This window comes from Palaemon carinicauda, chromosome 4, assembly GCF_036898095.1.
Source record: "Palaemon carinicauda isolate YSFRI2023 chromosome 4, ASM3689809v2, whole genome shotgun sequence".
NCBI classification, from domain to species: domain Eukaryota; kingdom Metazoa; phylum Arthropoda; class Malacostraca; order Decapoda; family Palaemonidae; genus Palaemon; species Palaemon carinicauda.
Genome location: NC_090728.1, coordinates 87,343,476 through 87,361,700, shown reverse-complemented (window position 1 = coordinate 87,361,700; position 18,225 = coordinate 87,343,476). Strand labels below are relative to the sequence as shown.

Below are 18,225 nucleotides of genomic sequence, written 5' to 3'. Positions count from 1 at the left end.
AATTGCCCTTCCATTATAACTTTTTTCCTGAATTTGATTAATATTAATTATTCATACGAACTTGGTTGACGCAATAATATACATGCATACATACGATGACAGTAGGGTGGGAGGGAAAAGGTAACAAAGAATAATATTGACCGTTCGATTATGTGTTATTATTACACATCATCAAGGCCTTATGAATAAAGAATACATTTCAATGTATTCTTAATTCATAAGAACTTGAGGAGGTGTAATAATAGCACGAAAGCACTCAATCAATATTCTTCATTTCCGTTTTCCTCACGGCCCTCTGTAATATTGAGACATCGCACATTCCAGCGATTTAGTCATTAGCATACATACATACATACACTTGTGTTTTGTATGTCATGCAATGAAAAATAGTAAAATGATTATATTAATGTTAGGTATAGAAATTTAAGTACTGTGTTCAAAACTTGTGTAAAAAAGAAAATTGTGATTATTTTGTGCATATTGTGTGCATGTGCTCACTCACATAAGCTGAGTAACTTAATTTATAACGTACACACAATCGGTATAGAACACTTTCTAAGAAAATTAACTTTAATTAGGGTTTTTAGGCAAATATATTTTTTTAAGAAAAAAAGGAGGAAAAGGCAGTTTTTTTTGGTAGTATTAAATAATGTATGTACATTTTTCTAGCAAAAAAATCTATTTTTTTTTTGCAACATGATGCATAAGAGAGAAGATAAATTTTGAGACCAACCCCAGCTTTCTAGCTCTAGTTCAAAAGTTATCTCATGTTGAATATTGCCAAACTTTAACCTCGTTTTTCTTCACTTTAATTTTAGCGCTTACTCTCCTCTGTTACTAATAGCCTCAATTGATAGTAGTCATGGCCATGTTCTAACAGTTAGAAATAATGAACAAATAAGTCATAGATGATATGGTACAAAATGGGATTAGCATCCAAGGAATACAAAAAAGAGGTAAAATCAAGGATAGAACCTTGAGAGGAAATAACCAGTAAAAGCAGAGAGTTCATGAAACCCATTAGAGGAAGTGTAGCTAAGGTCAAGACGACTAAACAACAGACTAGAAATGTAACTACCACAAAAAACAGATTCATTCCCCTGGCAGAGGAAGAGGAAGAGGCGATGTTGTTAATTGAAGAATCTATGGTAAAGGATCAAGAGGGATACTGCGGCCTCAAAAATTGCAAGAAAGGTTAGGTCCTATCTAGAAGCTAGCGCATAGAAGATAGTAGTAGTAGTTAGTAAAACCACATCAGAGAACAAGACCACCACTATTATTATTCAGGCAACTGGAAATGACCTATTCCTAAGAAAGGATACTGCTGACCAAACAGAACCTTTGCTTAAACAATCAGAAAAAAAAAACTGTTGAAACAGCTAAAAACAAGACCAATGATACTATAGTTATAGGTATTCTCCCAAGACTCAATGTCAGTCACTTTACCCTCAGTAAGGCCATAGGTATTAACGGAAGGCTTAAGGTCACATGCCAGAGAAAGAATATTAAATTTATAGATCTCTGGGACACTTACTATGGCAAGAGAAAATTATACAAGAGAGACGGCATACACTTTAGTGAAGAAGGCAAGAGAGTATACAGAAACCAATTTAATCTCAGCCTGTACAATTCCTTAAGCACAGTAAACCATTAACAAACTAAATCCTTAGAAATTCCTCCAAAAACACATAGAGGAAATGTGGCTGAAAACTTGGATAATACAGAATAAAGTAAAACTAAAGTGCTAGTAAATCAGGGAAACTAGCAAAGAAACAGAGAAAGAGAAAAAAGATAGAAAATTTCCTCAGAAGGGCATAATTCAATGGTCAGTTGGTTAGAAACAAAATGGAAAACTTTTGGGCAATGATAGCTAGTGAGGAACTAGATGTTGTAGGCAGAGTAAAAAACGAAGGATTTAATGGAGAATACGAAATCCCAGGTTTCAAGCTTTTCAATAAGGATTGCCTAACCAAAAAAGGTGGAGGGTTAATGCTCTATGTTAAAAATAACTTAAACCCCATAGAAATTAAATCAGAAACCGAATGTAAAGTGACAGGGCAAATGTTATCACCATAGGAAGAAACATGACCATACTAGTAATATACAGACCACCACATCAAACACAAGAACAGGATAAAAAGCTGTATAGACAACTTGGATAAGAAGTTAACAATAAGTTAGCTGTTCTAATGGGAGACTTAGATGCAACAGTAAACTGGAACACTATGAATTCTACATCAAACACAGAGGGACATAGGCTACTAGAATTTGTCAACAATGAATTCTTCCATCAGTGGTTCGATAAACCAACCAGGGGAAACAACATACTAGGTATTGTGCTAACAACAGAAGAAAATTTAGTATCCAGTTTCAGTAGGTGAAAATATTGGCAAAAGTGACCACAAAATAGTTAGGTTTCAGGTAAATATTCCTCATCTAAAAGAAAGGAAAGTTTAAAAAAAAAGTTAGACTACAGAGGTTGTAACTGGATAAAACTGAAAAAATACACCAAAAATTTAAAATCTGATAAAAAAGGGAACATAGATACACAATGGGACACTCTTGTTGAAACATATAAAGAAAAAAGTGCCAAATGTGTACCGCATAGAAAAATTTTACCAATGGAAGTCCATAACCTAAGTGATTCAACTGAGAAATAGCCAATTCAATAAGAAGTAGAGACAGCAAACATATATCAATATTTCCACAGCCCTCAATTCATGAAATTTCCGACCACAAGATGTTAAACCAAAAAGTAGATAAACTAGTTAGAAAGGCCAAGATCAATGAAGAGAAAAGAGTGGCTTCAGCTAGTAAAGAAAACCCAAAAGAATTTTTTGCATTTATAAACAGTAGAAAACCAATCAAAAACAACAATAGCCCATTAAGTGGCCTGGCCGGTATGCCAATATATGGGGTTATAGGATGAAAAACAAAATCCTGAAAAAATTCACTGAGCTTTGTATGGCAATGGAAAATGAATATACAAAATATTTTATGAAAATTCTTCCTACTTTCATAGTTACACAGTAATTAGTGAAAATAACTCAATAAACAAAAAACATTGATCCCTGCAAGAAAGTGCAGTATTTCTTCTGCTATCGTAAATTTTGATTGTTAGTGCATTTTAAAATAAAACAGCTGTGAGCAGTGACATCTGTATAGATTCCATGAGTCACAAGACGAAGTATTACACCCTTCGGCCTTCACTGCTAGCACAGCCCTCAGAGAGAGGACATGTTTGAGTTGACCTCTAACATTCACTCTATTTTATGTCTTTTTCCTGGTTTTGGCAAGAATTTCATCATCCCAAAGAGGGAAAGATAATTTCAACATCTCACTAACATAGCTAAGAAAATTTGCTCTGATAAAAGTTCCGAAGTGGATAATATCGGGGATATTAGCGGGGTTACTGAAAGAAAGGAATGGAGTGACCGTTTTGCCTAAAGAAGCAAGATATTGAGCAAAGGGATCTTCATTTATGAATCAATTATACATACATACATACATATACCATGGCACTTCCCCCAATTTTGGGGGGTAGCCGACATCAACAAAGAAATAAAAACAAAAAGGGGACCTCTACTCTCTACGTTCCTCCCTGCCTAACAAGGGACTCAACCGAGTTCAGCTGGTACTGCTAGGGTGTCACAGCCCACCCTCCCACATTATCCACCACAGATGAAGCTTCATAATGCTGAATCCCCTACTGCTGCTACCTCCGTGGTCATCTAAGGCATCGGAGGCAGCAGCAGGGCCTACCAGGACTGCGTCACAATTGCTCGCCATTCATTCCTATTTCTAGCACGCTCTCTTGCCTCGCTCACATCTATCCTCCTATCACCCAGAGCTTCCTTCACTCCATCCATCCACCCAAACCTTGGCCTTCCTCTTGTACTTCTCCCATCAACTCTTGCATTCATCACCTTCTTTAGCAGACAACCATTTTCCATTCTCTCAACATGGCCAAACCACCTCAACACATTCATATCCACTCTAGCCGCTAACTCATTTCTTACACCCGTTCTCTCCCTCACCACTTCGTTCCTAACCCTATCTACTCGAGATACACCAGCCATACTCCTTAGACACTTCATCTCAAACACATTCAATTTCTGTCTCTCCGTCACTTTCATTCCCCACAACTCCGATCCATACATCACAGTTGGTACAATCACTTTCTCATATAGAACTCTCTTTACATTCATGCCCAACCCTCTATTTTTTACTACTCCCTTAACTGCCCCCAACACTTTGCAACCTTCATTCACTCTCTGACGTACATCTGCTTCCACTCCACCATTTGCTGCAACAACAGACCCCAAGTACTTAAACTGATCCACCTCCTCAAGTAACTCTCCATTCAACATGACATTCAACCTTGCACCACCTTCCCTTCTCGTACATCTCATAACCTTACTCTTACCCACATTAACTCTCAACTTCCTTCTCTCACACACCCTTCCAAATTCTGTCACTAATCGGTCAAGCTTCTCTTCTGTGTCTGCTACCAGTACAGTATCATCCGCAAACAACAACTGATTTACCTCCCATTCATGGTCATTCTCGCCTACCAGTTTTAATCCTCGTCCAAGCACTCGAGCATTCACCTCTCTCACCACTCCATCAACATACAAGTTAAACAACCACGGCGACATCACACATCCCTGTCTCAGCCCCACTCTCACCGGAAACCAATCACTCACTTCATTTCCTATTCTAACACATGCTTTACTACCTTTGTAGAAACTTTTCACTGCTTGCAACAACCTTCCACCAACTCCATATAACCTCATCACATTCCACATTGCTTCCCTATCAACTCTATCATATGCTTTCTCCAGATCCATAAACGCAACATACACCTCCTTACCTTTTGCTAAATATTTCTCGCATATCTGCCTAACTGTAAAAATCTGATTCATACAACCCCTACCTCTTCTAAAACCACCCTGTACTTCCAAGATTGCATTCTCTGTTTTATCCTTAATCCTATTAATCAATACTCTACCATACACTTTTCCAGCTACACTCAACAAACTAATACCTCTTGAATTACAACACTCATGCACATCTCCCTTACCCTTATATAGTGGTACAATACATGCACAAACCCAATCTACTGGTACCATTGACAACACAAAACACACATTAAACAATCTCACCAACCATTCAAGTACAGTCACACCCCCTTCCTTCAACATCTCAGCTTTCACACCATCCATACCAGATGCTTTTCCTACTCTCGTTTCATCTAGTGCTCTCCTCACTTCCTCTATTGTAATCTCTCTCTCATTCTCATCTCCCATCACTGGCACCTCAACACCTGGAACAGCAATTATATCTGCCTCCCTATTATCCTCAACATTCAGCAAACTTTCAAAATATTCCGCCCACCTTTTCCTTGCCTCCTCTCCTTTTAACAACCTTCCATTTCCATCTTTCACTGTCTCTTCAATTCTTCCGCCAGCCTTCCTTACTCTCTTCACTTCTTTCCAAAACTTCTTATTCTCTTCATATGACTGACCCAATCCCTGACCCCACCTCAGGTCAGCTGCCCTCTTTGCTTCACGTACCTTGCGCTTTACTTCCACATTTTTCTCTCTATATTTTTCATACTTCTCTATACTATTATTCTGCAGCCATTCTTCAAAAGCCCTCTTTTTCTCTTCCACTTTTACCTTCACTCCTTCATTCCACCATTCACTGCCCTTCCTCATGCTGCCTCCAACAACCTTCTTGCCACATACATCATTTGCAATCCCAACAAAATTTTCTTTTACTAACTTCCACTCCTCCTCTAAATTACCAGTTTCTCTTACTCTCACCTCGTCATATACCATTTTCAACCTTTCCTGATATTTACTTTTTACCCCCGGTTTTATTAACTCTTCAACCTTCACTACCTCCCTTTTACATCCACCTACTCTATTCCCCCACTCTTTTGCTACAACTAATTTTCCTTCCACCAAAAAATGATCAGACATACCGTTTGCCATACCCCTAAACACGTGCACGTCTTACAATCTTCCAAACATTCTTTTAGTTATCAACACATAATCCATTAATGCCCTTTCTACTACTCTTCCATTTGCCACTCTTACCCATGTATACTTATTCTTATCTTTCTTTTTAAAGAAGCTAGCACTTATTACCATCTCTTGTTCAACACACATATCTACCAGTCTCTCACAACTCTCATTTTCACCTGGTACACCATACTTCCCAATGACACCTTCTACCTCTCCAGCGCCCACTCTAGCATTTAAGTCACCCAATACAACTACATAATTCCTTCTACCCAGTCCTTCTACACACCTAGTTAATTCATTCCAGAACTCATTCCGCTCTTCTTCACTTTTCTCACTACCTGGCCCATACGCACTGACAAACGCCCAACATTCCCTACCCAACCTAACCCTTACCCACATTAACCTAGATTATATCTCCTTCCATTCCACTACTTTACCTGTCATATAAATTCATATATAGAAAAAAAATGACTATGAAAAAAAAAACTATTTTATTGGGGGTCTACATCAGGTCTATATACAGTAGTAATCCCAGGTTTTAATATTAAGTATCAAGGGAGGAGATAGAATTTGAAAAACACTAATTTTCAGGATAAATCGCCCTGGCGTTGCAAAACTAAAGGTCAGAGGCAAAAATCTTATGGCCTAAGTCACCTTATAAAGTGGTATGAATGTCAAAGTCATGTCCTTAAAAAACGGCATAAGCCGGCTGGCCCCCTTAAGAGACTCGGAGGGTAATCTTATAACAAATGATTTGGAAAAGCCAAAAAGATGGATGCATATTTCACAAATGTATTCACAAGGGAAGAATAAACAACCCTCCTCGAACCAGCTATCAAATATGAAGGGCCACAATCATTAAGTAGAATTACTTTTACAATGGATGATGTCAAAAAGAAAATAAAAGGACTCAGTACATCTAAGGTACCAGGTCCAGATGATATTCATCCAAGAGAGATTATAGAACTCGAAGAAGAGATAACCCCACACTTTTGCAAAATGTTCTGAAAGACAGCCAACGAAAGAAAGGCACCACAAGGATAGAAACTAAGCAATGTTCCTCCAATCTACAAGATGGGACTAGAAGAAGAACCCAGCAACTACAAACCTGTTTGTGTAACTTTAGTGCCTTGCAAATTTTTTTAATCAATGATAGTAGATTGAATAGTAGAATATATAGAGAGAAAAAACAATCTTCTGATGGACAGCCAACATGGTTTTAGACAAAAGAGATCATGTGTGACAAATCTTTTGGAATTTTTATACAATTTAGCATTTATGACAAAAGCAAGCCAATAGACATCATGTACCTAGATATTCAAAAGGCTTTTGACAAAGTTCCTCATAAAAAGTTATTGGTCAAAATTAGAGTACTAGGCATCCTTGACAAGCCAGCTAAATGGATAGAAGATTGGCTAACAAACAGAAAACAGAGAGTTGTAATCAATGGAGAAGCTTCAGAATGGGCAGCTGTTACAGGCGGAGCACCTCAAGGGTCTGTCTTTGGCCCATTGCTATTTCTGATCTACGTTAACGATATAGATTTCGGATTAACTAGTTGAATAGCCAAGTTTGCCAACGATACTAAATTAGGCATTAATGGTGCAAACTCAGAAAATGGCAAATGCCTTTCAACTGTGGGAAATGTAAAGTCATGCACATTGGTTATAGTAACCCAAAGTCAGATTAATCACTGCTGGGTAATGAAATCAATAGTGTGGACCAAAAGGAAGATCTCCGTATTATTATCGGCAAGGATTTGAAGTTCACCAAACAGAGCATAAAAGCTGGAAAGAAAGCACAGAAATTAATACACTACATAAAGAGACAATTCAGATACAGAAACAAAGACACTACTACAGCTGTACACATCACTAATAAGACCCCATCTAGAATGTGGAGTCCAATTCTGAGCTCCAAGTATTCAGGATATAGATAGACTGGAATACATACAAGCTAGGGTGACCAAACGTAGTTCCAACACGACGTCAATTCGCATATAGACGAAGGATGGAATGCTTGAACTTATTTGATCTACAAACTCGATGACTAAGGGGACAGTTAATAGAGGCATACAAAATTCTTAAGGGAATAACAAATGAAAACTACAAGAATCTATTCACGCTTAGCACAAATCAGTCCAGAGGTAACAGCTAGAAAATGGAATTGAAAAGATACAGCAAGACTCAACGAGGCGATTTCTTTACATACAAAATAGAAAATACTTGGAATCTACTTCCAGCGGATGTCGTAAATAGTAACGTAGTAAGCAAGTTCAAGTTTAAGTTAGACATGATCATAAGAACACACTAAATGCTTAAACTGTATTGCTCCACGAATGGACTAAAAAGTCTTTGAGACATCCAAAATCCTTGTAACTCCTTGTAGAACACACACACACACACACACACACACACACACTCTCTCTCTCTCTCTCTCTCTGTCTCTCTCTCTCTCTCTCTCTCTCTCTCTCTCTCTCTCTCTCTCTCTCTCTCTCTCTCAAAACTGTTGGTTTAGGAGCACTTGTGTGAGGTTAGGCCAAGAAAAATGTTAAGTCACCCAGGATTAAGCAGATGCGGCAGCAGTTGGGTAAATATCAGCCCCCCCCCCTCTCTTTTTACACTAGTGGTCCCAAAGCTAATAGTTATAGAAGTTATTAGCCTTGATTTCCAAATGTACGCATTAGACAATATCACAGAGAAAATAATTATGATAGAGAAACTGAAGTTAAAGTGCAAATGTGTGAAATGCCAAATTAACAAATGGTGTGTAGATTTCAAAAAAGGGTGTTCTGCAAACCTGCACCGTAATACTGTATGCTGGTTCTGTAAGCAGGAACCGGAAATAGGAAAATGGAAAAATGAAAACAAGAACTAAGAAAACAATTGATAGAAGTCATATTGAAGTTCCAACAGTTAGAAATAAGGAAAAAAAGAATTCATCGATGATGTGGCAGAAAATGGGGTTAGCACCCAAGAAATACAAAATAAGGTAAAATCAAGGGTAGAACTTAGAGAGAAAGAACCAACAAAAGCAGAGAGTTCATGAAACCCACTAGAGGAAGAGTAGCTAAGGCCAAGAAGACTAAACAATACCCTAAAAATGTAACTACCACCAAAAACAGATACAGCCCCCTAGCAGAGGAAGAGGAAGACGAGATGTTGGTAATTGGAGACTATGGTAAAGGACCAAGGGGAGCACTTTGGCCTCGAAAAGAGGAGAAAGGTGACTTCCTTGCCAATGCACAGAAGATAGTAGTAGTAGTTAGTAAATCTACATCAAAGAACAAGAAGATCACTGTTATTATTCAGGCAACTGGAAATGACCTATTCCTAAGAAAGGATACTAAGGGCTAAACAGAACCTATGGTTAAACAACTAGAAAAAACTATTGAAACAGCTAGAAACAAGACCAATAATACTATAGTTATAGGTATTCTCCCAAGACTCAATGTCAGTCACTTCACTCTCAGTAAGGCCATAGGGATAAAGAAAAGGCTCAAGTCTCCATGCCAGAGAAAGAAAATGAAATTTATAGATCTCTGGGACACTTTGTACGGGAAGAGAAAATTATACAAAAGAGATGGAATACACTTTAGTGAAGAAGGCAAGAGAGTATACGGAAAAGTACTTAATTACTTAACCACAGTAGACCAAGAACAAACTGGACTCTTAGAAAATCCTTCAAAAACAAATCAAGGAAATTTTGTTGAAAACTTAGATAATACAGATAAAAGTAAAACTAAAACATTAGTAAATTAGGGAAAGTAGTAGAGCCATAGAGAAAAAGAAAATTATAGAAAACTTCAGGGCAATGATAGCTAGTGATGAACTAGATGCCATAGGCATTACCGAGACCTGGATCCAGGAAAAAAACGAAGGATTTAATGGAGAATACGAAATCCCAGGTTTCAAGCTTTTCAATAAGGATCGCCTAACCAAAAAAGGTGGAGGGTTAATGCTCTATGTTAAAAATCACCTAAACCCCATAGAAATTAAATCAGAAACTGAATGTGAAGTGACAGTGGAGAAAATTATCAGCATAGTAAAAAATATGTCCATACTAGTAATACACAGACCACCCCATCAAACACAAGAACAGGATAAAGAGCTCTAGAGACAACTTGGACAAGAAGTTAACAATAAGTTAGCCGTCCTAATGTGACAGTTCAATGCAACAGTAAACTGGGACACAATGAATTCTACATCATATACAGAGGGACATAGGCTACTAGAATTCGTCAACAATGTATTCCTCCATCACTGGGTCGATAAACCAACCAGGGTAAACAACATACTAGATATTGTGCTAACAACAGAAGAAAATTTAGTATCCAGTGTTCAGTAGGTGAAAATATTGGCAAAAGTTACCACAAAATAGTTAGGTTTCAGGTAGATATTCCTCATCTAAAAGAAAGGAAAATTATTAAAAAAGTTAGACTACAGCCATAGTAACAGGATACAACTGAAGGAATAAATGCAGAATTTAGAATACAACGAAAAAGGGAACATATATATATATACACAATGTGACTCCTTTTTAGAAATATATAAAGAAAAAAGTGGCAAATGTATACTGCATAGAAAAATTTTACCAAATGAAACCCCACAACCTAAATGGTTCAACGGAGAAATAGCTAATGCAATAAGAAGTAGACAGAGCAAACATAAATCAATGGGTTCAAAGTCTTTAATTCATGAGATTTCCGAGCATAAGAAGTTCAGCCGAAAATGTAGATAAACTAGTTAGAAAGTCTAAGATTAATGAAGAGAAAAGAGTGGCTTCAGCTAGTAAAGAAAACCCAAAAGAATTTTTTGCATATGTAAACAATAGAAAACCAATCAAAAACAACGTTAGCCTATTAAGAGACTTTTGAAAAATGATTTGGAAAAAGCCAAACGGATGAAAGCATATTACTGTACACAACTTTATTCACTAGGGAAGAGTCAATGACCCTCCCCGAACCAGATATCAAATATGAAGGACCACAACCTTTAAATATAATCACCTTGACAGTGGATGATATAAAAAAGAAAATAAAAGAACTCGGTAAGTCTAAGGCACCTGTCAGTCAAGAGAGATTATAGAACTAGAAGAAGAGATAACCTCACACTTTTACAAAATTTTCCTAAAAGACAGCCAACGAAAGAAAGGCACCACAAGGATGGAAAATAGGAAATGTTCCTCCAATTTACAAGAAGGGACCAAAAGAAGAACCTAGCAACTACAGACCTGTATGTCCAATTTCATTGCCTTGCAGAATTTTTTAATCAATTATAGTAGATCAAACAGTAGAACATTCAGAGAAAAATAATCTTCTGATAGACAGCCAACATGGTTTTAGACAAATGTGATCATGTGTGACAAATCTTTTGGAATTTTTCCACAACATGACAGCCCACAGTCGTAGGTATTGTCTGGACGAGGGTCACTTACCTGCTTGGATGGTTTGAACTTCCTAAGTAGTAAATTATTATAAGATAAACTATAATGTTTTATAGTATGTATCTGTGTTATGTATTTATATTCTTAATGTATTATTACACCAAAAGTTTCCACTCCCGTCTAGCTACTTGATTACATAATTTTATTCCTATTTTATTTATTTATTAAGAATATCAAAGAACCAACCTAACTTTATATTTTTCTCAAACAAGTATATAAGAAGACTTACTGAAGAATATTATTGTATTGATAATAAAAGGATTAGTAACATACAAATAGGCCTTCTCAAATTCTGCGCGACAATTTGCTGTATGGCTTTCAGTGCATATCACTCACAAATTGATTAATCATCCTTTCTTGCCTAATATTCGTATACAAGATTTTGGTTTCAAGTGTTATGCTGTTCAAAGATTTCCAAGTTTTATATAAATAAATCTTTAAAAATGTCTTCAGTAACTTCGGAGAACATTTATTTGCTAATGAATTATCCAAGCATCTTATATTTTTTTATAGTATAACCATATTGCTGGAAAAGGGTAATAGGTTTGTCTTTATATATATATATATATATATACATATATATATATATATATATATATATATATATATATATATATATATATATATATGTATATATATATATATATATATATATATGTATATATATATATATGTATATATATATATATATATATATATATATATATATATATATATATATATATATATATATATATATATATATGATACTGTATATATATATATATACATATATATATATATATATATATATATATATATATATATATATATATATATATATATATATATATATTTGGGCTCAAGCCATGACGTCCTGATGGAAGGTTCCTTCAGTAGCTTCCTAGGGTATATTTAACTACAGTGGATATTCCCAGAGAATTAAACTAAAGGTTATCACAGAATTCTAACTTCTGGTGCGAGTACCCTAAAGGTTTCCCTCTAGGATATCGTATATCAACATGGGACGCATATATTAACACGCCACATAGCTATCTACACCCCATATAGAGTTAACACTTCGATATGGAAAGGTGGCTGAGTAACTGAGGAGCCGTTCCACAGTTACTCTCATCCGAGGCTGCTTTTGGTACTTGAGACGTAAACAAACGGGCGCCATTGCTAAATGATGTCACGTCCGTCCTCATCCTTTCGTCTGTAGCTTCTTTGCTAAGTCGGATTTTTCCCAAGTGCTTTCTTTATCAGCTTACATCGCCGTTATGTTGCTACCTTCAGCCTCGCCTTCTTCTGGAAAGTTGAGTACCAGGTCCCAGTATTGTTTAAATAAGCTCTAGCCGTAAAGTAACTTCTACTTTTCGTAAAATATTGTGTTTTGTGGCAGAGCTGTGCCGATACCGGACGCGCCATTTTATGGCGCCGCTGTTCATGTTGCATGCTTTATTTAGTTAGCCAGAACAGCCTTCTCCGGTTATTTAACTAATAAATATTATTAGTTATTTAGTCTTCATAGCTAGGGAATCTTTATATCATGTTTTAGCGCTCATCAGACTCGGTCGCTGTTCGACCCCATACTAGACCGCTAGCTTAGCCCCTAGGCTGGACAGCCTAGTGCTTGTTTTCATGCATGATATATACCAGTGTTCCTAAGTTAAGTTATGAAGATTGTGGCATTATTAAACATACTATTTACTGTGATGTAAGTGTTTTCGCCTTCGGGGACCATATAAGGGACCGTGTTGATTGTGTATCAACCCCTCCTAACCTAATGTAGGAACCCCTATATGCTCCCTATTCCCCCTGCCTGCGGGCATTCCCTCTGGGTAGACTTGCTTTCCCTTCTATATAGGGGAATCTCGTCTACAACCAGAGTATTTATCGCTTCTCAGCCTACCCTAAGGGAATGACCCCCCCTTAGGGTCGTGCCTGAGATATTAGGAAGGGCCCTGCCCTTCCTCAGTTGCACTTGGTTGGGTTACTCCTTCCTCCCTGCAACTAGCGATGTGTCTTTCAGGCTTTCCTATCCTAGGAGTTAGTCCTTCTACTCTAGGTTAAGCTCTGGGGGTAGACTCTGTCTTATTATAGTTTGGGACGGTACATTAGTACCGTTCTCGATCTGGGCTGCCTATCCTAGGTTAGAGTGCGTTCTCCCTTACCTTGGTGGCCGTTCTCATGCATAGTCTCCTCTTTAGAAAGACCCATTCTTCTCCCTCCCCACCTATCCCTTTGGTGTAGGCTTGCCTACACACCTCTGTCCTTAGTCCTACAACTCCTCCCTTGGGTGGAGTGGTAGGGCTAACTTGTTCTCCTGCTAGCTGGCCGCTCTGGTACACTTACCCTTCATAGCGTTCTATGGGGGTGGTTGCCGGCGGCGGTCCTGCCGACGGGGGATTCCCCCTCTTTGAGTGGCCTCTATCCCTCCCTTGGGTTACCACAGGCACCCGGCCACCTGCCGGCTCCCTTCCGCCGGATGTTAGGAGTATCCACTCCTATCATGAGTGCACTCTCTCCGGAGGGATGCCGGAGGGGTATAGGATCTTACCCCTTCCATCCCTCCTTACCTTTCTCTCTTTCTATCCTGGTGCCGGTCCCTTGCCGTCTCTACTGCCGGCGATAACCGCCACTACCTCAGGTGACATTCTTTCATAAGATGCCTCCCCCCTCTAAGATGTCAGCCTTCCGTGTGCCGGAGGCTGCCGCCTTCTGTCGACATACCGCCAACGTCCCACCCCCCATTTTACCTAGTAACTGCCGGCCGACTTTCGGAGTCTTCCACCCGCATGCCGGCATTGATTGCCGGCAATCTACGTATACAACCATATACATATCTATCTTATGAATTGATCCAAGGCTCACCATGCCGTCAGCCTTCGGCTGCCGGAGCCGCCGCCCCCTGCCGACGACCCGCCGCTGTGCCGGCGGTCGCCACTATGGTATTATCCTTATAGATGCTCAGTGTGTCTGCCTTGATGCCTTCCACCCTGCAGGACCGGTGTGCTGTCGGTCTGCCGGCGCCCTCATGAGACGTTAAGGGACATGTACCCCTTCCCTGGCTGCCGGCAATATGCCGACAGTCAATATGCTGTAGCCAGATGGCTTGGCCACTTCCATATAGGTATTTGTCTTACCATCCAAGATTGTGGCTATGCTGTTTTGATTGCACATTACAATAATTCCAGCATACTCTGTGTATCTTAGTGCTGTTGATTGCCAGAACCTACATTTAATAAGGGGTTTATCCAATTTCCCCTCTCCCCCAGGGATCTGAGTGGTCTCAGACCCTATTACACTCTGTGGACAATTCCTGTTAAAAGCATAGCTTGGCTCATCCATACGGATTTCTCTCATTGTGACCTTCAGGTACAAAGGAATTGTCTACGGATAAGGTTACGGTAACCGGCTGGGCGGGATTCACAAGTATGTGTCTATCTACTTCCTTTCCCGCTCATTAATCTTAAACATTATGTTCTTATAATTAAGTTATTCTTAACTTTAGATTAAGTTATCCTTAATTTTTGAGTAATGTAAGTCATTCTTATGCCTTCCATGTACTCATGATCTCTTTCTTTTACAGGAGGAGTATTTGAAGTGTGAGAGTAACTTCTGCGGGGTGAAGCGCCCGGACTTTTACGGACACAAGGCGTGCCAGACCCACGCCCCCTGCGCCGCCAAGAAAGGCGACTTGAAGTATTGGGACCCGCAGAACTGTACAGTCTGCAAAAGTCTTCTTGTCGAGGCGTTCGACGATCCTCCTTCTGCGGAGGCAAGGGACATTGCTAGGGAGAAGCTACGCAAATGGGTGTGTGGCTTCCAGAAGAACACCATTGGACCGTACCTTCCCAACGAAGACTTGAGGGCCTTGCTTTTCCCAAAAGCATCCAAAGATTCAGTTGTCCCCGTGATCAGATCCCCACCGTCCAGATCGTGGTTGAACCTGATGTAGCCATGGCACAGTCCATGCGTGAGTGCCATCTTGATTCCGACAACGTGGAATGTATGTCGGAAGTGTCGGAAGAGACGGAGAAGAACCTCATGGGCGAGGAACTCGACTATGAGGAAGATCAGGTGGAATACCCTGATTCGGAGAACGAGGTCGCTCCTGCTCCCCCAGCAACTCCTGCACCGTCCGAGGAACCTGTTCCTTCGAGTTCTGCCACCCCGGACCCTCTTCCATCGGCCACTCAAGAGGTCTTCAAGATGCTTGAAGCCCTCATGGACAAGAAGCTGCGAGAGATTCAGGAGCAATTCCGGACGACTCTCGTCGGCTTCAAACAACCGAAAAGGATTTCGGTTAAGGACCTCCCCACCTGCTCGGAAGCTAACCCATGGAGATACGCCGAGCATATGCCAATTACAACTGGCAAGATTTACATCAGTGAAAGGGTTGGCTCTATTTTGCTGGAAGAAGTGGAGTTTTCGCAAATTTTGAGGCTTATCCGGACTGTTACGTCCGGCTCAGGTCCGAACCAGCCTCAAAGGAGGAGACCGAACCAAAAGAAGTTATTGTGTTCGATCTCGTGAAGGCCTAAGCTATGTTAGCTCAGGCAGTGAAGAGTAGGGGTTTCACTAACTCCAAGATGCCGGCGCTTAGTAAAAAGCATCCAACCTTTGTTGCGCCAAATTCTGCAACCTTCCCCTTCATCGAAAAGGCCTTCACAGCGGTCATAAAGGCAGTGGAGGAAGGGAAACCTTGTCCTGCACTGGAGGAGTGCAGACCCTTCTCCCTTACTCTTCCCCCCGATGATAGGCACTGGAAAGACATCCAGTCGACCTTCACGGTAGGAAAACTGGAGCCTGATGTAGCCGGTCGTCAATTCAATGAGGACCTCCCAAGGCTGAACGATCACCTCTTTCGTAGGGAACAGGATACGAAGGAGAGACTCGCTGCTTCGCTGTCCCATCAGGTACAGCTCGAACTCATGGCCGGGGATACCAGATTCCCGGACTTTTATATGGTCCTCGCTAAGTCGCACCTGGCGACTGTAACCTAGGACCTATATAGCTTCACTAGGGCTCGCAGAGCCTGTCGTGAATTCGTGTTCGCTAACGCAACAGTGAAACACGAACCCCGGAAGCTGATTTCCTCCAATATCTGGGGCAAGTATCTCTTCCCATTTACCTTGGTGAAAGAGATAGTGGACAAAGCTGCCACGGAGAATAGGAACCTTCTCCATAAGTGGGGTATGTCCCGCAAGAGGAAGTCCTCTCAGGATGATGGCCCTCAGCCTAAGAGGAAAGCTTCAAAGCCCAGACCCCAGCAACGTCAACCGAGACGACAGTTTCCGGGTCCCGCTACTCCCCAAGTGGCTACGCAGCCGCAACAGACCTTTCAGTTGGTCCCCCAACCGGTGGTGTCGCAGTCGCCGGTCTTCACCCCTGCATACGAGCAACACTCGACTACCTTTCGTCCCAGAGGTAGGGGCTCAGGCAGAGGTTCCGGCAGAGATTCTTCTCGCCGTCCCTCCAGAGGCAGAGGAGGAAGGGGAGCTAGCGGCCGAGGTGGCAAACCCTCGGGACACCAGAAGCAATGATGTGCTTCCGGTGGGAGGAAGACTCCGCCAATTCCAGGATCGTTGGACCTTCGATCCCTGGGCACACAGCATCATCAAGAAGGGACTGGGCTGGAGCTGGACTCCACCACCCCCAGCCTTCCAGCAATTCTTCCAACAGTCAACCCCCCTCCTGGAAGAATATGTCCTGGAACTCTTGAACAAGAAGGGGATCAGGAGGGTAAAGTCAACCAGGTTCCAAGGGAGACACTTTTGCGTTCCCAAGAAAGACTCCGACGAACTCAGAGTCATTCTAGACTTATCCCCTCTCAACAAGTTCATTGCGAACAACAAATTCAAGATGCTGACTCTGCAACAAATAAGGACCCTTCTGCCTCAAAGGGCCTACACGGTCTCCATAGACCTGGCGGATGCCTACTGGCACATCCCAATGAATCATTACGCTTCCTCCTACCTAGGATTTCGACTCCAAAGGAAAAGTTACGCCTTCAGGGCCATGCCCTTCGGGCTCAACGTGGCTCCACGGATCTTCACCAAGCAGGCAGATGCAATCGTCCTACAGCTACGTCTTCAGGGCGTCCAAGTGATGGCCTACCTAGACGACTGGTTAGTCTGGTCGACATCGCCCGAAGAGTGTGAGAGCCTAGACAAAGTCACCCAGTTCCTAGAGCATCTGGGCTTCAAGATTGTCGCCGAGAAATCTCGCCTCTCTCCAGCTCAGAAGTTCCAATGGTTGGGAATCCATTGGGATCTTCAGTCACACCGCCTTTCCATTCCACAGAAGAAAAGGAAGGAAATAGCAGGGTCTGTCAGAATGCTTCTAAAATCCAAATGGATCTCAAGACGACAGCAGGAACAAGTCCTCGGCTCTCTACAGTTCGCCTCTGTGACAAACCCAGTGCTTCGCGCACAGCTAAAGGATGCCGCGGGAGTCTGGAGACGTTTCGCATCCATCGCTCGAAGAGACCTCAAGAGACGGCTTCCAAAGAGACTTCGCCTACTCTTAAAGCCGTGGTCAGAAGCAAAGGCCCTGAAAAGGTCCATCCCTCTTCAACACCCGCCTCCATCGATCAACATCCACACGGACACTTCACTGGAGGGTTGGGGAGGTCACTCCCACCAACAACAGGTTCAAGGAACATGGTCTCCCCTATTCAAGACGTTTCACATCAACATCTTGGAGGCCATGGCGGTTCTTCTCACCCTGAAGAAACTCTCCCCGCCTCCCTCGATCCACATTC

General features: G+C 40.9%; 1 protein-coding gene across 1 annotated transcript in view; it reads left to right on the top strand.

Annotated features, from left to right (window-relative positions):
- Positions 1-18,225, top strand: part of garz (Sec7 domain-containing protein garz) — a 329,166-nt gene that overhangs the window by 126,830 nt on the left and 184,111 nt on the right. The gene's annotated exons all lie outside the window — the stretch shown is intronic.